The sequence below is a fragment of the Cryptomeria japonica genome, chromosome 3, assembly GCF_030272615.1.
Source record: "Cryptomeria japonica chromosome 3, Sugi_1.0, whole genome shotgun sequence".
Taxonomy (NCBI): Eukaryota; Viridiplantae; Streptophyta; class Pinopsida; order Cupressales; family Cupressaceae; genus Cryptomeria; species Cryptomeria japonica.
The window spans coordinates 8,567,867-8,592,432 of record NC_081407.1 but is presented as its reverse complement, the minus strand read 5'-3'; positions in this window follow the sequence as shown (position 1 = coordinate 8,592,432).

Below are 24,566 nucleotides of genomic sequence, written 5' to 3'. Positions count from 1 at the left end.
TAGGAGAAGCAATAGCTTTCATGGAAGATAGCCAAGGATAGCCAAGCTTCACACGAAATTGTTCGGAAGATGGAATAATAGCAAAGTTCACATCAAGGGATTTGTTATGGACCTCAATAGGTAATGTAATAGAACCAATTGCAGGAGAAGAAAATGCATCAAATAATTTCACAATCACATCTGTTTTGTCATAGATCACTTGATTCAATTGCAAAGTAAAAAGAAATTCTTCAGTAATGACATTAACCATACAAGAAGGATCAATAAGCACTCCACGGCAAGGTGTGTTCTTGACTTTTGCAACTATATATAAAGTACCATCAGGTGCCCTGATAGTTTCACTGGAATCAAATGTGATGGAAGGTTCTTTAGGGATTTTCTGTTGCTCTACAAAGTTAATCACATTTGGAGTCATGGACACGAGATCATCAGGTGAGACAGAGGAATCATTAGTATCAATCGCATTAGAGGTATGAGAAGGCAATGGATCAGTAAAAATATGAAGATTTTGGTTAGGAGGAGCTACAGATGTGTTGCCTTTATCATTCACACCAGAAACAGAGATAGTATTATTATCAATCAAATCTTGAATTTTCCCCTTTAAACCAAAACATTTTTCAGTATCATGCCCAGGTTGACGATGAAATTGACAAAAAGATTTGTTATCAAAATAGGGTGAATTAATCTTTGCAGGATCAATTTGCCTTATAGGAGGAAGAGTAAGCACATTTTGTTCCAATAACTTATTCATAATACTATGCAATGATTCATTCAAAGGAGTAAACATTCTTTCTCTCTTGAAAAAATTAGAAATAGGAGACACACCTGATGCTGCATTCACATTGTTGTTGATGATGTTTTCATTGAATTTAATGGACTCTCTATTCGGTTTAAACTTCCCAAATGGTTGTTGACTACTATCACCCTTATCACTCAGAGCCATAGGATGTGATTGTTCCATTTGACTCACAGTCAGTTGATAATTGTGAAGAGTTGCGCACAACTGTTGGAAAGAAGTAAACTCAGAAAACAGGAGTTTTTCTCTAATGTCTTTTTGTAAATTAGAAATAAAGATTCTTTGAATATCATTGTCAGGCACTGGAAAATAAATTTGAGCATACAAATGCTTATATCTACCAATGAAATCAGTCACTTTTTCTTTAACACCTTGTTTACAATGCATTAAATCAATCAAAGTAACTTTAGGACTTATATTGTTTTGAAATTGTTGAATGAAAGAATTTGCAAGTTGTTCAAAAGAAGTAATAGAATAGGAAGGCAACGAGCAATCCCATTGTAGGGATTTGTCTCTTAATGTTCTAGTAAACAGTTTTGCAAGCAACCTTTGGTCATAAGCAAAATCAGTACATATTGTTTGAAAGGTCTTAACATGTGTTAGAGGATCACCCTTACCATTATAAAGCTCCAAATGCAGAATTTCAACATGTTTAGGGGGGATAGCTCGAACAATGTCAAGAGAAAGTGGACTCGCAACATCAAATGTGGGCACACTAAACTTAGATTGATTCATAGAGGCAATTTGTTGCTGTAAAGAAGAGACAGTTTGTGCAAGATTGTTAATGGTCGCTTCAGTCGAAGAATTCATATTAGACGTGTTAGATTGTGATGGAGGTGTTATGTTATTGAAAGAAGGTAGAGAGTAAGGTGGTGGGACACTATGATAGTTAGTCATAGGAGATGATTGGACAGGAGGAACACTACAAGGAGGAATGGAATGGTTAAATGAATTGCCCCCTTGTGTCATGTTCATTTGTGGTGATATAATAGGAACACTCATTGAAGGAATGAATGAAGAAGTCGGATTGAATGAAGGAAGAGGGTTAATTGAAGAAGAGGGATTGCCCCCATGACTGGTGATCATAGGAGGAATGTCTTGTGTTGAAGTAGTCATTATGTTTGATGTAAAAGTAGGTATACTAGCAATAGGAGTCGTCAAAGGAATAGAATGATTGTCTTGAGTAGGAGGTTGTGTATAACCTAAGGTTTCGGCACAACTTTTCATAGGCATCACATTTGAATCCACAATGTGTGCAATACCACGCAAAATATCAATTCCATGCTTATCACTTTGAAGCATACGTTTTAGACCCTCAATTAAAGGAAGAGCTTGACTATCAGGGTATTCTTGAGACATCCATTGTCGAAAATCATCAAATTGGTTATCCAATTTTGAAAGTTGTTCTACAGAAACCTCATGGAGAGCTTCTTCATCATTAAGAGGATTAGAGGAATTACCCATGTCCTCGTTAAAAAGACCATTCAAATTAGGTTCCATCTCCTCAGTAATTAAACCTTGGAAAGACTTAATTCTAAGGCTTCGTCTAATGGGAATAGTGTAAGGAGGGCTTATTGTTGTAAAACTCATGCACTAAAGAAAGAGAGAGATTTTGAATTTTAGAGGTAGCAAATTTCAATAAAACCAGCCAATCTTCTAGATTTAAGCTGTTAAATACAATCAGGACAATCTCCCGAAATTTCGGAAAAAATGTCCGGGACCGTGGCGCTCGGGGTGCACACGGTCCTCGCAACTTTTTTCGAAATTTGCAGGGATGAAAGTTATGATGATTTTACAGCTAACCTGAAAAGAATTGAGTGATTTTACGATCTGTAGATAGGCCAAATTAAAGTTGCAATCTCAAAATTGAACCCTACCAAGATTGTCGAAAAATGCAAAATTTGAATTTTGAAAAAGAGAGGGAAACTGAAATTTTGAATTTTATGATTTTAGAGGGAATACCAAAAGCAATGCAAGTTTTGAAATTTGAAAGTTGACTCAATTTCACGCAAAATTCAATTTTGAAAGCGGAAATCAAAGTTGTTGTAATTAAGCACTTAATTTCAAAAGTCACAAATTGCAAAAATTTGAATGAATCACTGAAATTTCGAATGAATGATAACACACTTTTCAGATTTAGGACTGTAAGAAACACAATTTTGACACAAATTTCAATTTCAACAATTTTTTAATGATTAGAAGCCTCAATCCAAGCAATCGCTAGACCAACTTTGACTGTAATTTTGAAGGTGTTAAAATTGATAAAATCAGCCAAAATTCTGGATTTTAGTAGAAAAATACAGTAAGATCTAGCTCCCGAAATTTCAAAAAAAATGTCGGGGACGATGGCGCTCGGGGTGCACATGGTCCTCGCAACTTTTTTCCAAATTTTCAGGGATGAAAGATATTATGATTTTATTGCGGAATCCAAAGTTACAGCTGATTTGGAGATGTTTTGATCAGTGAAATTGTCGGACAAAGGTTGAATCAAGAGGGTTTCAAAAATTAGGGTTTTGACACTTAACCACTTAATTTTCAAAATTAAAGCACAAATATGAATTGATAATTTGTAATAGAAGGGCAGATCTGAAACAAGCATCAACAATTAAACATTTCACAAGTTTAATTACTTAAAAAGAAAATTTAGGGTTTTTATGCAATTAACCTCTAAAATTTTGCAAAAGATCAAACATGGAAATGTAATCAAGGAATCCAATTTTCAGATCTAACTATGAATAATCAGAAAGGATGTTCACGTCGGGTTCACCAAAATGTAAAGCGGAAAATAATCGAACCCTAGTCGTTCTCCCCTCCCCAACTCCGAGGAGAGAGAAGGGAGAGTCACTAGGGTTGATGGTTTTCACTTAGGAGGGACTTTAAATTCAAAAGAGGGGTTGAAACCCACAAGATCCAATCCCACGCAATGCAAGATTGGATTCTATATGAGTTTCAAGGGTTGTGATAGCAAGGATACCCTCTTTTGTAAAGAATGTAGATAGAAAGATTGAACTAGGAATGCATAGAAAGTGAGAAAGATTCGCTTATAAACTGAGTTAGGGATATAGGATGAAGCTGCGGACCTGGAATTAGCAGTAAAATGTCGAGACGGCACTGTCCTACAAATTTGAGCAAAAGTTGACGGAACGATGGCGCCCGGCGTGCACACGGTCCTCCGAAAAATCCGCGAAACGAAGGGGGATCTGTTCGTCTCTGCACAAGGATTCCAGATCTTCAATTTCAGCCGCGTACCTGCAACCTACACACAGAAAAGCGAAGATGATTGGGGGGTTAGGGATTAGGGGTTTGCCCTTAGGTCAAACCCCGATTTTGGAATTAACCAAGAAATGAGAAATGTTGTAAATGTAATGTAAAACAAGTACTAATACCTTGTTGTAAGGATGTTTGTATCCTTATATGTGAAGGTATAGATGTTGTTGTTTGTTGTTTGTTGTATGTTGTATGTTGTATGTTGTATCTTGTAGCATTTAATGTGTTGTAAGTGATCTCCTCTTCAATGGTTGAATCCTTGTCTTGAATGCAACACTTAGCCTTGAATGGAGACTTAGAATGATCAATTGCTTGAAGGAATGCTTGAATGCTTGAATGCTTGAATGTTTGAATATCGTTTTCACCTTTTTCCATCCTCCTAAAATGAGAGAGGAAAAGTAGTTTATATACTTGCCAATTAGGGTTAAAAGACTGATTTTCCCGACCTTAGGCCGACCAGGAAATGTTATTTTCCAATTTGCAAACAAAAAGGCCCGAAATCCCATAGGAGACCGAGACCAAAATAGGGCCAGGGACCAGGGCGCTGGGCGCTTTGGTCCCACCTCCCGGGACAGCAGGGTGCAAGGAGGATCAGGCCAAGGTGCTGGAAAAATGCAGTTTTTGGTGTCGTGAGCAAGTTTCGGGGTCTCCATTCAGGTTCAGTGTTGCGTCGCCATCGTGAAGACCCAAATGCAGTCGAAATTGCAAGTGTCACAATTTTAGGACGCTACAACTTAAAAGATCATGCTTTAATCCTTCAACATAGTAGACATTGTCATGTTATGTTTACCATCAAGAGATATTGAACCCTTACCTTTGATTGAACAGGCTTTGACATCTCCAAATCTTACTAAACCTCCATTGTATTCTTGAAAGTTCAAGAATTTACCTTTGTCTCCAGTCATGTGATGTGAGCATCCTAAGTCAATAATCCATTCATCCTTTGATTCAACTTTAGCTTCTAGGGCTTGTTCTACCAGTTGAGCAGTAGGTGTCGGTTGATCTTCTGTTATAGCAACAAAAACCCATCCATTGTCTGCTGGATCTTCATCAGAATCATCAGTCATGCCTTCATCAGCAATGTAACAAGATTTATCTTTGTTCTTCTTAAATCTATATCTCTGATATTTAGGATTAGGCTTGTATGTTCTTCTAGCTTCTTCTCTTAGTCTAGCATGTCTATCAGGGCATCTTGAAGCCATATGACCAATCTTATTGCAGTTAAAACATTTAAAGGGTGCTTTACCTTCATACTTACTTCCAATTGGACCTTTTGGCATTTTTCTTGCAAATAGTGCTTCAAGTTCTTCAAGCTCTTCATTCTCCTTCCTGGTTTCTTCAAGTTCTCTTGCATAAAAGGCTCTCCAATCTGATTTGTCAAAAGATGGAGTAGATGATGTTGATGCTTTGAAGGCCAAATCAGTCTTTATAGTAGCAACAGGACCAAATTCCTCAATTTCAAAAGCTGAAAGTTTTCCAATCAATGTATCCCTAGTTACTGATGTATTAGGCATTGTTCTCAACTGATTTATAGCAGTAACCTTCATTTTATATGCCGGTGGCAAACCTCTTAAGATTTTTGAAATAATCTCATCCTCACTCAAGGTTCCTCCACAACATTTGATACCCAAAACAATTTCATTTACTCTTTCCATAAAAGCAGAAATCCTTTCATCTTCTTCCATTTTCAGATGTTCATACTTGACTTGGAAGCTTTCAAGTTTTGCAATTTTGACTGTGGAATCTCCTTCATTTAGTGTTTCCAAATGATCCCAAATAACTTTAGCAGTAGACCTATCTGATAATCCCATGATTTGTTGATCTGATAATGCGCTCAAGAGTGCTTCTCTTGCTTTGCAATCATTTTCTTCATTTTTGGCTAAAGTAGTTGGAGCAATCTGACCAGCTACAGCAGCAGTATAACCATTCTTAGTAACTTCCCAGATGTCTTTACCGATGCAATTTAGATGTGTCTCCATTCTGATCTTCCATATCCCATAGTTGGTTCCATCAAGTTTAGGACTATCCTTCCTTAAATAATTAGTAGACATTGGATCTCCTCAAGTTGTTAAACTTCTGCAAAAAGAGGACTAGGCTCTGATACCAATTGTTAGGTCCCGAAGACAACTGAGAGGGGGGGGGTTGAATCAGTTGTCTAATAAATTCAAATCAAAAACTTATTAACCAACTTAATACTTAATACCGGTAAACCAGTTTAGTATGCCGGTAGACAGTGTTAACAGTAAATTGCTATACCGGTAAGAATTAATGCATGAAACATAAACACAAAGTCATCCACAACACATGACATCAATATTTGTACGTGGAAACCCTATAAGGGGAAAAACCATGGTGGGAAACCTTACCCACAATCAGATGATACTACTGCAGATAGTAAGTGTACAAAAGGGGTCTGCGCAGAAAGGCCAACAGCCTAGAGCTCACTGCTCAATCACAAATGGGAGTCACACTAACTATAGCTAGATGGTTAAATCCAATAAGAATGTACTGCACAAAATCACATCTTCATATGTTGAATTCAGTACCAATGTAATGCTGACATGCTTCTACAAAAACCTAACTTCATCTTCAAATGATGTCTTCATGTATGCCTCTGCTTTATCTCACATATACCTTCACTTGAATCTTTTTCGCATTCCACACTTGATCTTACAAATAATATCTTACATTTATACCATACCCTAAGACCAATTTTAGTAGGTTAGCTCTACAAGATATTACAATAAAAACATTTTACAAATAATATAATATCCGATGCAATAACCGATTAATCATGTCGGCTTAATGTATTTACAACAATAATAAATCACCTCCATAGCGTGCCATGCTGATCTGGAAAAGATAAACCTGTCGGTGTAACCCTAGATAACCTGGACCTATTTGTCGGTAAAAGCAAATATACAAATATGAATATACCAATGATTATTACTTCAAAATAAAGTGTCCACATGATGTCTTCAACATTACCAAGTTTCTTCCATGTCATTCCAAGTACTAGTGAACATTATATCCTACCGGTTAATCATATACCAATAACAGTTGCACAAATTACTGCTTGCCGGTGAATGTTGCTGGATCTCCAAAGTAGGTGTATTTAGTAGGTGTTGACATCAATGAAAAAACCATACCAAAATACCAACAGGACATCCACAAAGCATAAAAGATAGAGGAATTTTGTTAGATGTAGTTGCAACTGCTCTGTTAGCATGTATGCAAAATGTGGAAGCATAGACAAGGCACGAGAACTGTTTGACGGATTGCCTCAAAGAAATGTGGTTTCCTGGACTGCAATGATTGCCGGATATGCACAAAATGGATTTGTTGAGAAGGCTTTAGAAACTTTCAAGCAAATGCAATCAACAGGTGTAAAGCCAAATTCCACGACCATTGCTACTATCCTCCCTGCCTGTGCCAAAATGGGAGATTTGGAACAGGGTATGGACATTCATCGAAGCATAAAGGATAGAGGAATTTTGTTAGATGTTGTAGTTGCAACTGCCCTGGTAGACATGTATGCAAAATGTGGAAGCATAGACAAGGCATGTGAACTATTTGATATAATGCCCGAAAGAAGTGTTGTCTCGTGGACTACAACGATTGCTGGATATGCACAAAATGGATTTGTCAAAAAGGCTTTAGACACTTTCAAGCAAATGAAATTGGAAGGCATAAAGCCAAATTCCACAACCTTTGCCAGCATCCTCCCTGCCTGTGCAAAAATGGGAGCTTTGGAACAAGGTATGGACATCCATCAAAGCATAACAGATAGAGGAATTTTGTTAGGTGTTGTACTTACAAATGCCCTGCTTGACATGAATGCAAAATGTGGAAACATGGACAAGGCTCATGAATTGTTTGATATGATGCCGCAAAGAGATGTGATCTCATGTGAACAATCAACTCGCGCGTATACGGGAGGAAGGGATTGCTGCTACAAAATTGAACGCTCACTCCTCAATCACAGTTCTATGGTTTTATGAGATTAAACTAGGGCAATTAACAACCACATGTATATTTTTTGCAACATGAAATTAAAAACTAGGGCAATTTGAATCTACCTCATGCATGGGATTGCAAGCAATGCCACAAATGCCTTCGACATGGGTTTGATGTTCTTGGGGGTTGAAGTCGCTGCAGACACCTATGCAGGATTGCAATGCACAAATGAATTCCCCTCTTCTTCTTTTTTAAGTAATGGTCGTTATCATCGAAATTATGATGAACTCGAACACTTTTTTGAAAAAAAGAAAATTCTGATTGCTAATGCCTTCTTCGTCAAAACCAAATGGGAAATTTTCATCGGAATTACGATGAATGCAGGCATTTTTTCAAAAAAAAATCAAATTTGGTCACAATATACCTTCTCCATCAGAAACCTTACTCGGAAATCTAGTCCAAATGTATTAGTGGGTGCTCAAATCGGTGATCTTGAACACGAATTGCCATTTTGTGTTGGAAATGTGTCTCAAATTAACTTGACTTGTGTTCAGACTGATTGGAGTAACCTATCCCGATGGAACAGTTGTCAGTGTGACTCTTGTTGATGGGCCGATGAAAAACTTTTCTTGTGATTGGCTATTGGGTGAGCAAGTCCAAGATGATCCAATGGCTGTCGCTATATCGTGATGGGAAGATGATCAAAAGTTATTCCCTGCGGCTTGGCGACAAAGCACGTGCAAAAAGAAGCGAGTTAAAGACCATGCAGGTTGAAGGTGGATCAACGACTATCGCTATACCACTATGGCGAGATACACTAATGTTATCCATTGCAGCTTGGTGACCAAGTGGTGGGACCCGACAAGAGAGCAGATCAAGGTTGATCCAATGGTGGTCGCTAGGTTGCAATGAGAAACTGCTCATTAGAATATCCATCGTGACCCAGTGATAAAGAAGTGCTTCATTCTAGCAGATAGTGAGGTCATGCTAAGGTGGCAGGGCAGGGACTCCGGAGCCAATCAGGAAGTGACATGTGGCATAAGTGAGCGGCCCAGGTGAGATAAGGGTCGTGCAAATCAAGAAGATCCAATGACAAATCTGAGGAAGATCAACGATGGAGTAAAATTCTAGGACTATCAGCGGCTGTCGCTGTATGGAGGTTGTGAGGTGCCCGAAATTATATCCCTCACGACATGGCAACCAAGTGGTGGGACCCGATAGGAGAGCAGCTAAGGCAAGTTAAAGGCCAAGCAGATCGCAGAAGATCTAATGGTGGTCACTAGGTCGCGATGGTAAATTGCTAGTTAGAATTTCCATCATGACCTAGTGACAAAGAAGAGCTTCATTCTGGCAGTGAGTCCATGACAAATTGACAAAGATGTGAGCTAGAGGTCGAGCAAGTGGAGTAGAGACTGACTATGGGTGTGCACTTGAACCGGAGTCCAAAAGATAAATACTTGGACATTGAAGATGGTCTTGTCAGCGTATATGAATATGATCCGACCTGACTTCCCGGTGCATGTGGGATATTGTGTTTCTCATGAATGCAGACCGACGTAGACGGTTAGACTTCAAACCGTTGGTGCAGTTGCTCAGATGAACTATCGACAATCTGATATATGAAGCCATTGGATAACTATAGTGAATGTAAGTGATTATCTTATGTCAATTGTAGTGTCCAATTCGTGAGAATCTGAGAATGAATACCAGTAGTTGTAGACTGAAACTTTATTGTAAATTCATTTATTGGAAATAAAGTGTTCAACTATTGGTGATGGTTTTTTTCCCGATAGGGTTTTCCCACATAATTCTTGGTGGTCTGTCTCTATGTTGATTCTGTTTGTTTTTCTATATGATTCTTAACATCCTGTAAAATTTTGAAACTGCATTCTTCCCTGTTAATTGACATTAGGAAGGCATTTCTGCATTATGCTTTCCTTACAAGTGGTATCAGAGCTTGGCCCGTTTTGTTATCCTTGTTGGGTAAGGTTGGTTTTTTGTGTCAGTTTTGTTTCAGTGGGAGTCTTGCAGAGTGTCTACTTGTTTTTTTACAGGTTAATATGGCGAGCACCTCAGGGTGCATAGACATGGGAAAATTTAATGGTTCCAGTTTTGAACTATGGAAACTCAAGATGGAAGACTTGTTGGTCGATCGAGACATTTGGATTGCTATGCCTGGGTAGAAACCTACAGGCATGAAGCAAGAGGATTGGGAAATAGCCGACCAGAAGGCAAGGGGTCTAATCAGGCTATGTCTTGCTGATTCTGTTCTATTAAACGTCCATGAGGAGAAAACTGTACATCTTCTCTGGAATAAGTTGGGAGTTATTTATCAAGGAAAATCCTTGGTGAATAAACTTTTCTTGAGGAAGAAGTTGTACTCTCTGAAGATAGATATAGGAACACCATTGGAAGACCACTTGAATGCATTCAACATGGTTCTTGCATAGTTAACTTCTATTGGTGTGACCATTCAGGAAGAAGAACGTTGCATGTTGTTGTTATGTTCATTGCCTGACTCTTGGGATCACTTAGTGATGGCTATCGGTAGTACTATGACCCAGTTCAAGATGGATAATGTGGTTAATACTCTTTTGTCAGAAGAAATGAGAAAGAAACCTTCTGAGATGACAAAATATGCACTCTCTGTTTGAGGCAAACTGAAGGACAAAGACAAGAATAAAGGTAAGAAGTCCAAGTCCAAGTCTAAAGAGAGATCATAATCTCCAGGAAAGAAGTCAAAGGTGAAGTGCTAGAACTGTGGGCAAAAAGGGCATATTCGAAAGGATTTCAAGGAGAAGAAGAGGAAGAAGTATTTTGACACTAAATCTTCTCAAAGTGATGCAAATGCATTTGTAGCAGCCCAAGCAGTGCCTACCTCAGATGACACCTGGTTAGTAGATTCTAGCGCATCTTTTCACATGACCTCCCACAAGGAGTGGTTCTCGAAGTATGAACCATATGCTGGTGGAAAGGTATACTTGGCTAGTGATTCTACATTGGAGATTGTAGGGAGAGGCAAAATTAAAATTCAATTCCCAGATGGTAGGTTGAAGGGGATCGATGGAGTTCTTCATATACCAGTTCTAGCAAGAAACCTTCTCTCTGTAAGTAAACTTAATGATGTTGGAGTACAAGTTACATTTGTATATGGTGGTTGAAAGATGACTAGGGGTTCCATTGTATTGACAAAGGGTGATTGCATTGGTACACTGTATAAGTTAAATGTTGAACCTATATGTTGTAATGTAACCTCTGAAAAGTCTATTAAGACAACTGTAATGATGCATAATGCTAATTCATTGGAAGCTAAACTTCCTATTGAGAAAACAATGCTCTAACATAATAGGTTGGTCACATAGGTGAAAAAGGTTTAAAAGCTTTGAAGAATAAGAATCTGGTTGAAGGTCTAGATGATTGTAGTTTTGAGTTTGATTTTTGTGAACACTGCATATATGGAAAACATAATTGTGTTCAGTTTTATTCCAGATCTCATAATTCTTCTGATATTCTGGATTATGTTCACTCTGATGTGTTTGGTCCAGTGGATGTTCCTTCTCTGTCTAAGTCTAAGTACTATGTATCTTTTGTAGATGATTATTCAAGAAGGGCATTTGTGTACTTTCTTAAAAGTAAATCAGAAGTGTTCAGTCAGTTTAAAGAGTTTAAGAACCTTGTTGAAAATCAAACTGGGAGAAGGATTAAATGTTTAAGAACCGACAATGGTGGTGAATACTGTAGTGCAGATTTTGACAAGCACTGTGTTGATCATGGAATTAAGAGACATAAGATTGTACCTTACACTCCACAACAAAATGGAGTTGCTGAAAGGTTGAATCAGTCTCTAATAGAGAAAGCAAGAAGCATGTTGAGCGGAGCTGGGCTGGAACAAAAATTCTGGGTTGAAGCAGTTGCTATAGCATGTTACCTATTGAATCATTCTCCTACTTAAGTATTGGTTGACAAAACACCTATGGAAGCCTGGTCTGGTAAGAAACCTTCTTTAAGGCACCTTCGTGTTTTTGGTGCAGAGGCATATGCTCATGTGCCTGATGTTAATAGATCTAAGTTGGATAACAAAGCTATGAAATGTATCTTCATTGGCTATGGAGTTGGTCTGAAAGGATACAAACTTTGGAATCCAGTGACTGGTAAGGTTATGTACATCAGAAGTGTGATTTTTCATGAGATGAAACCTATGTCACTAGATCACAACATAGGAAAGCAAGGAGAAGCTGAGGTTGAAATTCCTCCAGCTAAGAAAGAATCTCTAGAGATACTTGAAGATGAGGAGAGTTCAAGCAGTTCAAGTAGTTCTAAAGAAGAACATGATGATGAGCCTCTTTTTGAACCTCAAGATGCCTCAACACCAGAGTTGAGAAGATCTACTCGAGAGAGGCGGCAACCTAATAGGTATACACCTAATAAGTACAGTCACTCTATGTTGAATGTTAATTATGCTTATGCTTTACTTGCAGATACTGATGAGCCTGGGACTGTCAAAGAAGCTTTTAAAATGCCTGATTCAAATTCCTGGTTGGAAGCCATGAATGATGAAATGTCATCATTGGATAAAAATGGAACTTGGGATTTGGTGCCATTTCCTAAAGGCAAAAATCTTGTAGGCTGCAAGTGGGTGTTCAAAAAGAAGTATGATCCAGATGGCAGCATTGACAAGTACAAAGCAAGATTGGTTGCAAAGGGGTATTCTCAAAAGGAAGGTATTGACTATGAAGAGATCTTTTCTCCTATGGCTAAGTTGACATCTATCATATTTCTCTTGTCACTTGCAACAACATATGATTGGGAGATTAAGCAGATGGATGTGAGACATCGTTTCTTCATAGTGATCTTGAAGAAGAGATTTATATGTCTCAGCCTAAGCACTTTGTGGAAAAGGTGAAGAACATTTGGTATGCAGACTCAAGAAGTCTCTGTATGGTTTGAAACAGTCTCCAAGAATGTGGTATCAAAAGTATGATACATTTGTTTTGTCCTTGGGATTTGTGAGATCAAAAGCTAATCATTATGCTTACTACAAAACTGAAGGTGATAGGATTCTTATCATAGCTTTGTATGTAGACGACATGTTGTTCATAGGAAATACAAAAGGTATGATCTCAGATTTAAAATCTCAATTATATATGAAATTTGAAATGAAGGACTTAGGAGCAGCAAATTACATTCTGGGAATGGAGATCAAAATTAATAGATCTAAGAGGAAACTTTGGCTCAGCCAAAGAAAGTATATAACCAATGTTCTTGATAGGTTTCATATGTCTAAGTCTAAATCACAGGTTGTTCCCATCTTGCAAGGAACTAAGTTGTATGTGCTTGACAGTCCAAAATCTCCAAAAGAGATAGAAGACATGAAAAGTGTACCTTATGCAAGTGCTATTGGTAGCTTGATGTATGCTATAGTCTGTACAAGACCAAACATTGCCCAACCAGTGGGAGTACTTAGCAGGTTTATGTCGAATCCAGGAAGGCCGCATTGGGATGTTGTAAAGAGGGTGTTTAGATATCTGAAGGGAACTTCAGATTTTTCTATGTGCTATCATGGTCATTCTGATGATTCAAAGAAAACTCTCAATGCATGTGGTTTTGTGGATTCTGATTGGGCAGGAGACATAGACAACAGAAGATCCACCAGTGGATATGTTTTTTTCATGAATGGTGGAGCAATTAGTTGGATGAGCAAGCGGCAATTTGTAGTCACTTTGTCCACTACAGAGGCAGAATACATGGCGGCCACACATGCTTGTAAAGAAGATGCCTAGCTTAGGTGTTTGAGTTCAAATATTGGTTTTGATGTAGGGCAGGTTAAAATTTGGAGTGATAGTCAGAGTGCCATATGTTTAGCAAAGAATCCTACTTTCCATGCCAGATCAAAGCATATTGATATTCAGTATCACTTTGTTCGTGACATGGTGGAAGATGGAAAAGTTTATCTTAACAAGGTAGACACTCTGGAAAATGTTGCAAATGCCTTGACGAAACCTGTGAGCACTCACAAGTTCAAGTGGTGTTCTAATTCTATGGGTCTTGATACCCATGTTTCTTAGTAACCTCTGGAATGGTAATCGATCCAGTGAATTCCTCGTCAAGTGGGAGTTTGTTGGAAATGTGCCTCGAATTAACTTGACTTGTGTTCAAACTGATCGGAGTAACCTATCCTGATGGAATAGCTATCGGTGTGACTCTTGTTGATGGGCCGATGGAACCCTCTTCTTGTGATCGACTATCGGGTGAGCAAGTCTGATATGATCCAACGATTATCGCTATGCCACGATGAGAAGATGATCGAAAGTTATTCCCCGTGGATTGGCGACAAAGCACATGCAAAAAGAAGCGAGTTAAAGACCATGTAGGTTGAAGGTGGATCAACGGCTATCACTATACCGCTATGGTGAGATGCAGGAACGTTATCCATTGCGGCTTGGTGACCAAGTGGTGGGGCCTAGCAAGAGACAAACTCAGGTGAGATAACAGTCGAGCAAATCAAGGTTGATCCAACGGTGGTCACTAGGTCATGATGGGAAACTGCTTGTTAGAATATCCATCGTGACCCAACAACAAAGAAGAGCTTCATTCTGGTGGATAGTGAGGTCGTGCTAAAGTGGCAAGGCATGGACTCTAGAGCCAATCAGGAAGTGACACCTGACATAAGTGAGCAGCCTAGGTGAGATAAGGGTCATGCAAATCGAGAAGATCCAATGACAAATCCAAGGAAGATCAATGGTGGAGTAAAGTTTTAGGACTATCAGTGGTTGTCATTGTACTAAGGTTGTGAGGTGCCCGAAACGTTATCCCTCATGACATGGTGACCAAGTGGTGGGACCCGGCAGGAGAGCAGCTAAGGAAAGTTAAAGGCTGAGCAGATCACAGAAGATCTAATGGTGGTCACTAGTTCGCAATGGGAAATTGCTCGTTAAACTTTCCATCGCGACCCAACGACAAAGAAGAGCTTCATTTCGGCAGTGAGTCTGTGACAAACTAGAAAAGATACGAGCTAGAGGTCGAGCAAGTGGAGTAGAGACCGACTACGGGTGTGCGCTTGAACCAGAGTCCTAAAGATAAACACCTGGACATTGAAGATGGTCTTGTCAGTGTATATGAATACGAACCAACCCAACTTCCTGGTGCATGTGGGATATTGTGTTTCTCATGAATGCAGACCGACGCAGATGGTTAGACTTCAAACCATTTGTGCAGTTGCTCAAATGAACTATTGACAATATTATATATGAAGCCATTGGATAACTATGGTGAATGTAACTGATTATCGTATGCCAATTGTAGTGTCCAGTTCATGAGAATCTGAGAACGAATACCAGTAGTTGTAGACTGAAACTTTATTGTAAATTCATTTACTGGAAATAAAGTGTTCAACTATTGGTGGTGGGTTTTTTCCTGAAAGGGTTTTCCCACGTAATTCTTGGTGTTCTGTCTCTGTGTTGATTCTATTTGTTTGTCTATATGATTCTTAACATCCTGTAAAAGTTTTAAACTACATTCTTCCTTGTTAATTGACATTAGGAAGGCGTTTATGCATTGTGCTTTCCTTACATTTTGCTCCAAAGAAGGTTTTTCAAATTTTGAACTTTGAACGGTTAAAATGAATTGAAAATGACACATTCAACCCCTTATATAGCCAAAACCCTAGATATCAATCTTTCTTTGATGGACATAAAATTTGTACTCTTACCCAAATAGACCATCCTGAGTCCATTTTAGGGATCAAAATCAAAATCTGACTTCAATTTTTTAGTCAAAATCTCACATTGTTGACCACTTGGCACTTTCAATCTTCAAATCAATTTACACTCAATTCCTATTTTTTAATCAATTATGATCTCAAATTAATTCATCAATCTCGATGCTCAAATCATCATCACTAAATCATTTCACTAAACAAAAAAAAATTGCCTAAAATCACTAGGATCTTGCTATCTTTCGATTTCGCTCCCGAGAGGGCATATTCTTTATATCAACATTATCAGTGATTATCATCATCAAAAAATTGAGAATTTTTTTAAATACTTCAAAAGTCGAGCATAAATCTTTTCAATCAAATAAAATCAACTAAAACCTTGTTGCTAGGGGCATCTTAACTAAATTGCATCATATCAAGTTAAGATTCTTCGATGTCAAATAAAAACAATTTCTAGGGGCATACCAATTTTGTCCTCGTCTGAATCAAACTTCAAATCGGTGTTCAATTTCATCATATCAAATCAATCTGAACATTCTATCTTGCTAATCGATTCTTGTTCAATCAAGTTCGGAATCGGATTTTGATGGCCATTTGGAGGAATTGATTATGTGTTGCATTGATTTTTTGTCATTAATGTCAACACTAGATATTTTGGATGCTTTATCGACACCCTTCTGGTCTCGGTAGGTTGTTTGGTTTCTGTTTGGATTTGATCTGGTATGTTCTAATATGTTTGGGTTATGGAATTGTCTTATTCATGCTACTCATGTTCATGTTCAGTCAGTTGGTTTTGTTCTAGTGATCGGATACTATCCTGTTTGGTAAAAAACTTGGTTTGTGGTTCCAGCGAGGGTTTCACTGATAGAGATTTGATGAAGTTCTTTGATTAATTGCATAAGTGGTCCCAGTGCGGCTTCTAGTGGAGTTTTAGGGTGCTGATGGTGATCGTGTTCGAGACTTGGCAGATTGAGATAATTGATTTAGCATGTATGGACCTAAATTGGGTCTTGGTGTATCTAGGTTATGGATTGGCTTAATGTAACATGTGGATTGGACCTCTCGATGTGTTTTTGGGATGTCTTATGGGTTGGATATTATTTGTTTGGTCTCTAGCTCACATGTTTTGTATTTATGTAATTGTTTTATTTTTTGGTGGCTGAACCTATTGTTTGTGGTCGAGGGTTTGTATATATATGATGTAAGATCTCATTGTAGATCATCATGGTATGGAAATGTAATGAGCAAATAATGTAATAATCATTCAAGAAGAGGATTTGGTCAATCATTGGTGATCGAGATGGGTTTTTGTAAGAGGATTTAGTCCTCTGGTATTGAGCTTAACTAGAACTGTATTCAGGCATAGGAGATGCTATCTTTGCAGTTCATTCATTTCTCTGGATTATAGTCTAGATTTCTATGTAGTCAGTGAGACTCCTTTTGTGATGAGCAGTGTTCTCTAGGTTGTTGGCCTTTCTACAAGTGCAGGCCCCTCAATTGTAATTCACATACTTTTGCAGAAGTATTATCTGACTGTGGGTAGGCTTCCCACTATGGTTTTTCCCTTTACCAGGTTTTCCATGTATAAATCTTGGTGTCATGTGGATGGTATTTATTATCTGATTATTGTTTATGCTTAATTGGTTTATTTGCTATTTCAGTATTTGGTTTATGCATTTCGGTATTGATCTTTTGGGTTCTATTATTAAAAAGTTTTAATTGCTTAATGATCTGGTAATCTGTGACAACTGATTCACCCCCCCCCCCCCTCTCAGTTGTCTTTCGGTTATTTGAACTATCTAACAATTGTCATCAGAGCTTTGGTTCTCTCTGCAGAAGCTTAACCACTTGAGGAAGCTCCTATGGCAACTAATAGTTCAAGTTCATCTAGTTCATCTAGAGCTATCTTTTGGAGAGATATTCCTAGGCTTGATGGAACAAACTGCAGAGTATGGAAGATTCAGACGGAGACTCATCTGAGATGTCTTGGTAAGGAGATTTGGGAGATCACACTGAATGGTGTTACACCTCATAATTTGACATATAGAAATCCTCCTCTAGTAAAATTGGATAAGGAGCTTGAGAATGATTGTAAAGGAAAAGAAGCCCTCTTGTGTGCACTTTCAAATCAAAATATAATGAGACTATCTGATAAATTATCTGCAAAGGCTAAATGAGACAAATTGGAGACTCTTAATGAAGGTCACCCTACTGTGAAGATTGCTAAACTTGATGGTTACCGGGTGAGATATGAAAACCTAAAAGTGGAAGAAGATGAAAGGATTACTGCATTCATGGAAAGGGTAAATGAGATTGTTATGGGAATTCAATGTTGTGGTGGAACTCTGAGTGAAGATGAAATAGTTTCTAAAGTTCTGAGAGATTTACCACTAGCTTACAAGATGAAGGCTACCACAATTAATGAATTGAGAACAATGGCTAATACTTCTATCAACAGAGATACCTTGGTTGGGAAATTATCAACTTTTGAGCTTGAAGAATTTGGACCCTCTAGAGCTATGAAGTCTGAACGTGCTTTTCATGCATCTCCATCATCAACTGACAATCAAGATTGGAGAGCTTTATATGAAAAGGAATTGGATTATATGAAAAGGAATTGGATGATATGAAGAGAGAAGATTAATAATTTGAGAAACTTGAAGCCCTATTTGCTAGAAGAGTACCTAAAGGACCCATAGGAAGTAAGTATGAAGGAAAAGCACCTTTTAAATGTTTTGCATGTAATAATATTGGTCATTTTGCATCTAGATGTCCTTAAAGGAATTCAAGATCTGAAGAGAGAGCTAGAAGATCTTTTAAGCCTAACCCTAGATATCAAAACAAGTATAAGTATAGGAAAAACATAGACAAATCATGATGCATAGCAGATGAGGAAGGTGTTATTGATTCTGATGATGAACCGACAAAAGACATTGCTAATGGTTCCGACAATGGAAAGGAATGGGTTTTCTTGGATATCAAGGAAGATGTTCCAGCACTGGAAGAGAATGTACCTGAAGAGAAGGAACTTGGTGCTAAAATTGAAGATAAGGATGAATGGGTAATTGATAGTGGATGTTCACATCATATGACTGGAGATAAAGGGAAGTTTTTCTCTTTGCAAGAATGTAATGGCGGTCTAGTTAGATTTGGAGATGACAAAGAAGGTATGATCAAGGGAAAAGGAAATATATCATTGGATGGTAAGCACAATACTGATAATGTTTATCATGTTGAAGGTTTAAGGCATAATCTTTTGAGTGTAGGTCAACTGGTGGATAAGGGATTTCAGTTACAGTTCATGGATGGAAAATGCAAAATCATTAACAAATCTGGTTTGGAGATTGCAACTGGTACACTAACAAAAGTTAATATATTTCATTTGAATTCTAGTGAGAAGACATGTTTGATTGCACAAATTGATGTGAGTTGTCTATGTCATAAAAGGTTGTGTCATGTGAATTTTGATTGCATTGTAAAGATTAGTCCAACTAAGGCAGTTAGAGATATACCTAAGATTGTGAAGCCCTATAATCTAGTATGTAAAGAATGTCAAATGGGAAAACATGTCAGAACCTCTTTTAAGAGTATACAAGATAAATCTAATTATGTTCTTGATCTTATTCATACTAATTTATGTGGCCTTGCTAGAGTTAACTTTTTTTAAGGTGATAGATACTTTATGCTAATCATTGATGATTATTCTAGAATGATGTGGGTTACTTTTCTAAAAGAGAAATCCGAAGCTTTTGAAAAGTTTAAAATATTTAAAGCTAAAGTTGAGACAGAGACAAGGTTGAAGATTAAATGTCTAAGGTCAAATCATGGTGGAGAATTCATATCCAGTGAGTTTACTAAGTTTTGTGAGAAGCGTGGTATAAAGAGACAATTTTTTGCTCCCTGGACACCTCAGCAGAATGGAGTTGTGGAAAGGAAGAACAAAACTATCTTGGATGTTGCTAGAACAATGATGATGGAAGCTAGTCTACCTCATATCTATTGGAGATAATCAGTGAGAATAATAGCTTATACATTCAATAGAGTAAATATCAAAGGAGAAACTGATAAGACGCCTTATGAATTATCGTTTGGCAATACACCTACAGTTAAGTATTTCAGAATCTTTGGTATTAAATGCTATATCAGGAGAGATGATAGCATTGGAAAATTTGATCCTAGATGTGATGAAGGAATTTTTTTTTGTTATTCTAATGAAAGTAAGGCATATAGATGTTATAACAAGAGATTGTAGAGAATTATGGAGAGTGCTAATGTCAAGGTGGATGAGCTGAATAGAAGTCAAATCAGAGTTTATGAGCAAGAACCGGCATGAGAAATGATCATAACTGAACCGGAAGCACCTTTACTGGAATAGAATGTTGAACCAGTTAATCTAACAGTATCAGAAAATTCAACAGTAATTGAAGAACTGGGAAGAGGAACAGAGAGTCAGAAGACTCCTAGGTATATGAGATTGAATCATTGAGAAGATCAAATCATTAGAGATAAAAACAATGGAGTGATGACAAGAAGGAGATTGGCATCTAATGAGGTATGTTTAATTTCTCAAGTTGAACCGGTATCAGTAATTGAAGCATGTAAAGATGAATGTTGGATGAAAGCTATGGAAGAATAATTAGATTAGATTGAGAATAATAACACATGGACTTTAGTTCCCCGACATAAAAATAAGAATTTTATTGGAACTAAATAGGTTTTTAGGAATAAATTGAATGAAGATGGAGAAGTCATAAGGAATAAAGCTAGATTGGTTTGTAAAGGATATTCTTAGAAGGAAGAAATTGATTATGGTGAAACTTTTGCACCTGTAGCTAGGATTGAAGCTGTAAGATTATTTCTTGCCTATGCTGCCCATAAGAACTACAAGGTTTATCAGATGGATGTCAAGTGTGTTTTTTCGAATGGGGATATTGATGAGGAAGTTTATATTGAGAAACCTGATGGTTTTCACTTTTAGATGATACAAACATGGTTTGTAGGTTAAGGAAAGCTTTATATGGATTGAAACATGCACCTAGAGCTTGGTATGCAAGGTTAGATAAATATATTTTGAAGCTTGGTTTCACTAAAGGTAATGTTGACAATAATCTATATTATAAAGTAACTGATGATGATATATTGATTATTGAAGTTTTTATTGATGACATCATTTTTGGAGATGAAGATAAGTTGTGATTGGAATTTTCTAAGAATATGGATAAAGAATTTGAAATGTCTATGATTGGTGAAATGAATTTTTTCTTAGATTTGCAGATTACTGAAACTGATAAAGGTATTTTCATCTATGAAACTAAGTATGCTAGGGAATTTTTGAAGAAATTTGGTACGGTAGATTCTAAACCGGTAAGTACTCCTATGGTTACAAGTGATAAATTGACAATGAAAGATGAATTTGTGGTGGTAAATCCTACAAGATACAAATATATGATTGGAGGTCTGATATATTTGACTCAGACTAGGCTTGACATAATGAATGTTGTTTGTATTGCATCTACATTTAAGAGTGATCCTAGAGAAAATCATGAAAGTGCGGTAAAAAAAACTTAGATACTTGCAAGGTACATCTGAATATGGTTTGTGGTACCCTAAGGATGATGAATTTACTTTATGTGCATATACAGATGCAGATTGGGTTGGTGATATTGATGACCAGAAAAGTACTTCCAGTAGAGATTTCTTTCTTGGAAAGAAGTTGGTTTCATGGATCAGCAAGAAGCAATCATGTACTTCTTTATCTACTGTTGAAGCTGAGTATGTTGTTGTTGCTACTAATTGTACATAGGTTTTATGGATGAGACAAATGTTGAAGGATATCAAAGAGCATTGTATTGCACTAGTGGTTATTCATTGTGATAACTCTGTTGCTATTGACATATCAAAGAATCTGGTAATTCACTCTAAAACAAAGTACATATCTATCAAGTATAACTTTTTGAAGGAGAAGGTGGAAGAAAATGAAGTTAGACTGGTTTATGTGAACACTAAAGAACAAATTGCAGACATTTTCACTAAACCTTTGCCTAAAGAATCATTTGAGTACCTGAGAGATAGATTAGGGGTTTTTGTCCCTCCGACAGAGAACTCATTGATGTTATTTGACGTCAGACTGATATGCATTATCAAAGATATTATTCATTTTGGTATTGATGTGGGGATGCACTAATAAATTTGGTCTAGAACTTTGACGGAGGTTTCCAACGAAGAAGGTATATTGTGACCAAATTTGATTTTTTTTGAAAAAATGCTCGAATTCATCGGAATTCCGACAGTAATTTCACATTTGGTTTCGATGAAGAAGGCATTATTAATAATAAAAAAAAAAAAAATTCAAAAAAGTGCCCACGTTTGTCAAAATTTTGATGACAACGGGCATTACTTAAAAAAAAAAAAGAGGGCAAGTCATTTGTACATTCAATCTCGTGCAGGCTTCCACGTCGACCTCAACCCCTGGCAAGATCAAACGACACACTCACTATTCGAGGTACTTTCGCACACTCACCATTTGAGGTAGAATATTCACCTTCATTTCAGATTTGCATAATATGAGGAATTGTTGAATCTTCACCTTCATTCATTGAATCTTTGGATTTGCATAATATTTGCATGAGGAATTTTGGATTTGCATAATATGAGGAATTGCTTGGGTAGAATCTTCACCATTTGAGGTAGTTGAATCTTCACCTTCATTCATTGATTTGCATATATGAGGAATTGCTTGCGTCCACCCATTGCTTGAGCTATCCACTGCATTACACAACTACCTATGCTTTGTTGTTCCTAGGTCAACATTATCAGAAGTCTTTTAATTTTTCCCCCATGCCTCAGTTGTCAATATTCATTCTTCCCCTTTCACCACCATGGATTCTATACGGACCGGAGGGCAATCAACCTCTCTTTCTCTTTTCTCTCTCTCCCACCTTGCCCCTACCATAGCACTAGGACGTATATCCACTTTTTATTCCCCCTCATTTTGCAATCCTTTTCCTTCTCTCTATTGCTTGGTTTCCTTGTATTGATGCACCATGATAGGGGAAAGAGGTTACAATAGGTTTCCCTAGAAGCCATCTCCTCTAGGCCCAAGGGAAGTATGCTTTGTAACCCCTTGCCCACACACAACCATCTAGTCCCCTTATAGAGGTGGCATACCTAGAGGAATGCCCCATCACCATACCAATTTTGTAAGCCTACTTCCCTTCTACCATGGTTGGAAGTACTCAAAAAGTATGAAAGATTCTAGTATCAGACATATACTTAGCATAAAATAAATAAGTTGCAAAATTTCACAAATTAGATGCAATTTAATGGCTATTGTGGATATAATCATAATAACAATGTATTTATCAATAATTAGTGTGTAGAAGTATATTCATTAATCCAACATCAATTCTATTATATACAAAGGAATTCATACCAAATAGTATTAATTAATCAATCTATTTTATATTCAGTGCCTTATCAAGTATTAAGTGCTTGGTTTGATGATCTTCTAACTATTGGGTGTGCACTACTTATATCTCTTCATTGGGTGTAGAAGTGGTGACCACTTAATAAGGGGTGACTGTTGGAGTGGTGGAATCCCCTCCTAAACCATGATGCCTCCTCCTAACAACTATCATGCCTCTTCATATTATTACACACTCTTAATATGTTATCACTCTTAAATATTCACCATTGCTAGAGATTAATGGTGAGGGTTGATCTTTATTGTCTTTAATCCATATAAGATTGACTATAGTAAATCAATTTTTTCCTCCATGAAATTGTGAAGTCTTACCGTGTAAGACAATTTCATCATTTCGACCTTCTGTGAAGAAATGTTAGTTGTTCAAATCGGGGGCATCACAGTCCTCCCCTCTCAAATTTTCTTGTCCTCAAGCAACTTTAGGTTTAGATGATCAAATATATCAACCCCCTCCCAAGGTTTATAATATTATGACAATTTTTCTCTCATCAATTGTAATCATGAGACAAAATCAGGGCAAACTTTCCATATATTGTCTAGAAGCATGTCACACATCTATGACCTTAAACATAATGTTCTCTTCTACATAAATTCTTGTTTCTTTTTATTCTCTTAGTTGTTAAGTATCATTCTTGAAAATACATTGAGCATGAACCAAGTACGAAGTATACACATGCCAATATATGTACTATTATTAGATCCTTCTTATTTAGTAGAATGCATTCACTCTTTACTTAACGATGAAACCTGGAGGTTCTATGAAGAGGTTCTATCAAGTAAAGAGGTTCTATGAAGAGGTTCTATCAAGTAGTGTTTTGAATGTGGAGAATAGAGGAAGATCAAAGGAAAGAGGAAAAGGCCCTTGGAATGAGAAGTCACGAGGGAAGTCAAAGAAAGGACGCTCTCAATCTAGAAGAAAGAAAGATTTCTTGTACTATGGAAAACCTGGTCATCTAAAGAAAGACTGTTGGTCTCGAAAAAACAAAGAAGGAGACAAAAATGAAAATGACAATAAGGAAGCTAATATTGCAAGTAATACTTTACAAGATGCTTTAATCTTATGTTTGGATAATGTTAATGATTCTTGGGTAATAGATTATGGGGCTTCATTTCATGCTACACCCCATAGAAAATATTTTCTAGATTATGTTCAAGGTGAATTTGGACAGGTATATTTGGGTGATGATGAGCCCTGTCAAATCGTTGGAAAAGGAAAGATAAAGATCAAGTTGCAGAATGGAAATGACTGGTTTCTGCAGGAGGTAAGACATGTTCCTAATTTAAGAAGAAATTTAATTTCTGCAAGGCAACTAGGTAGTGAAGGTTGCATAGTTACCTTCTCGGATAGT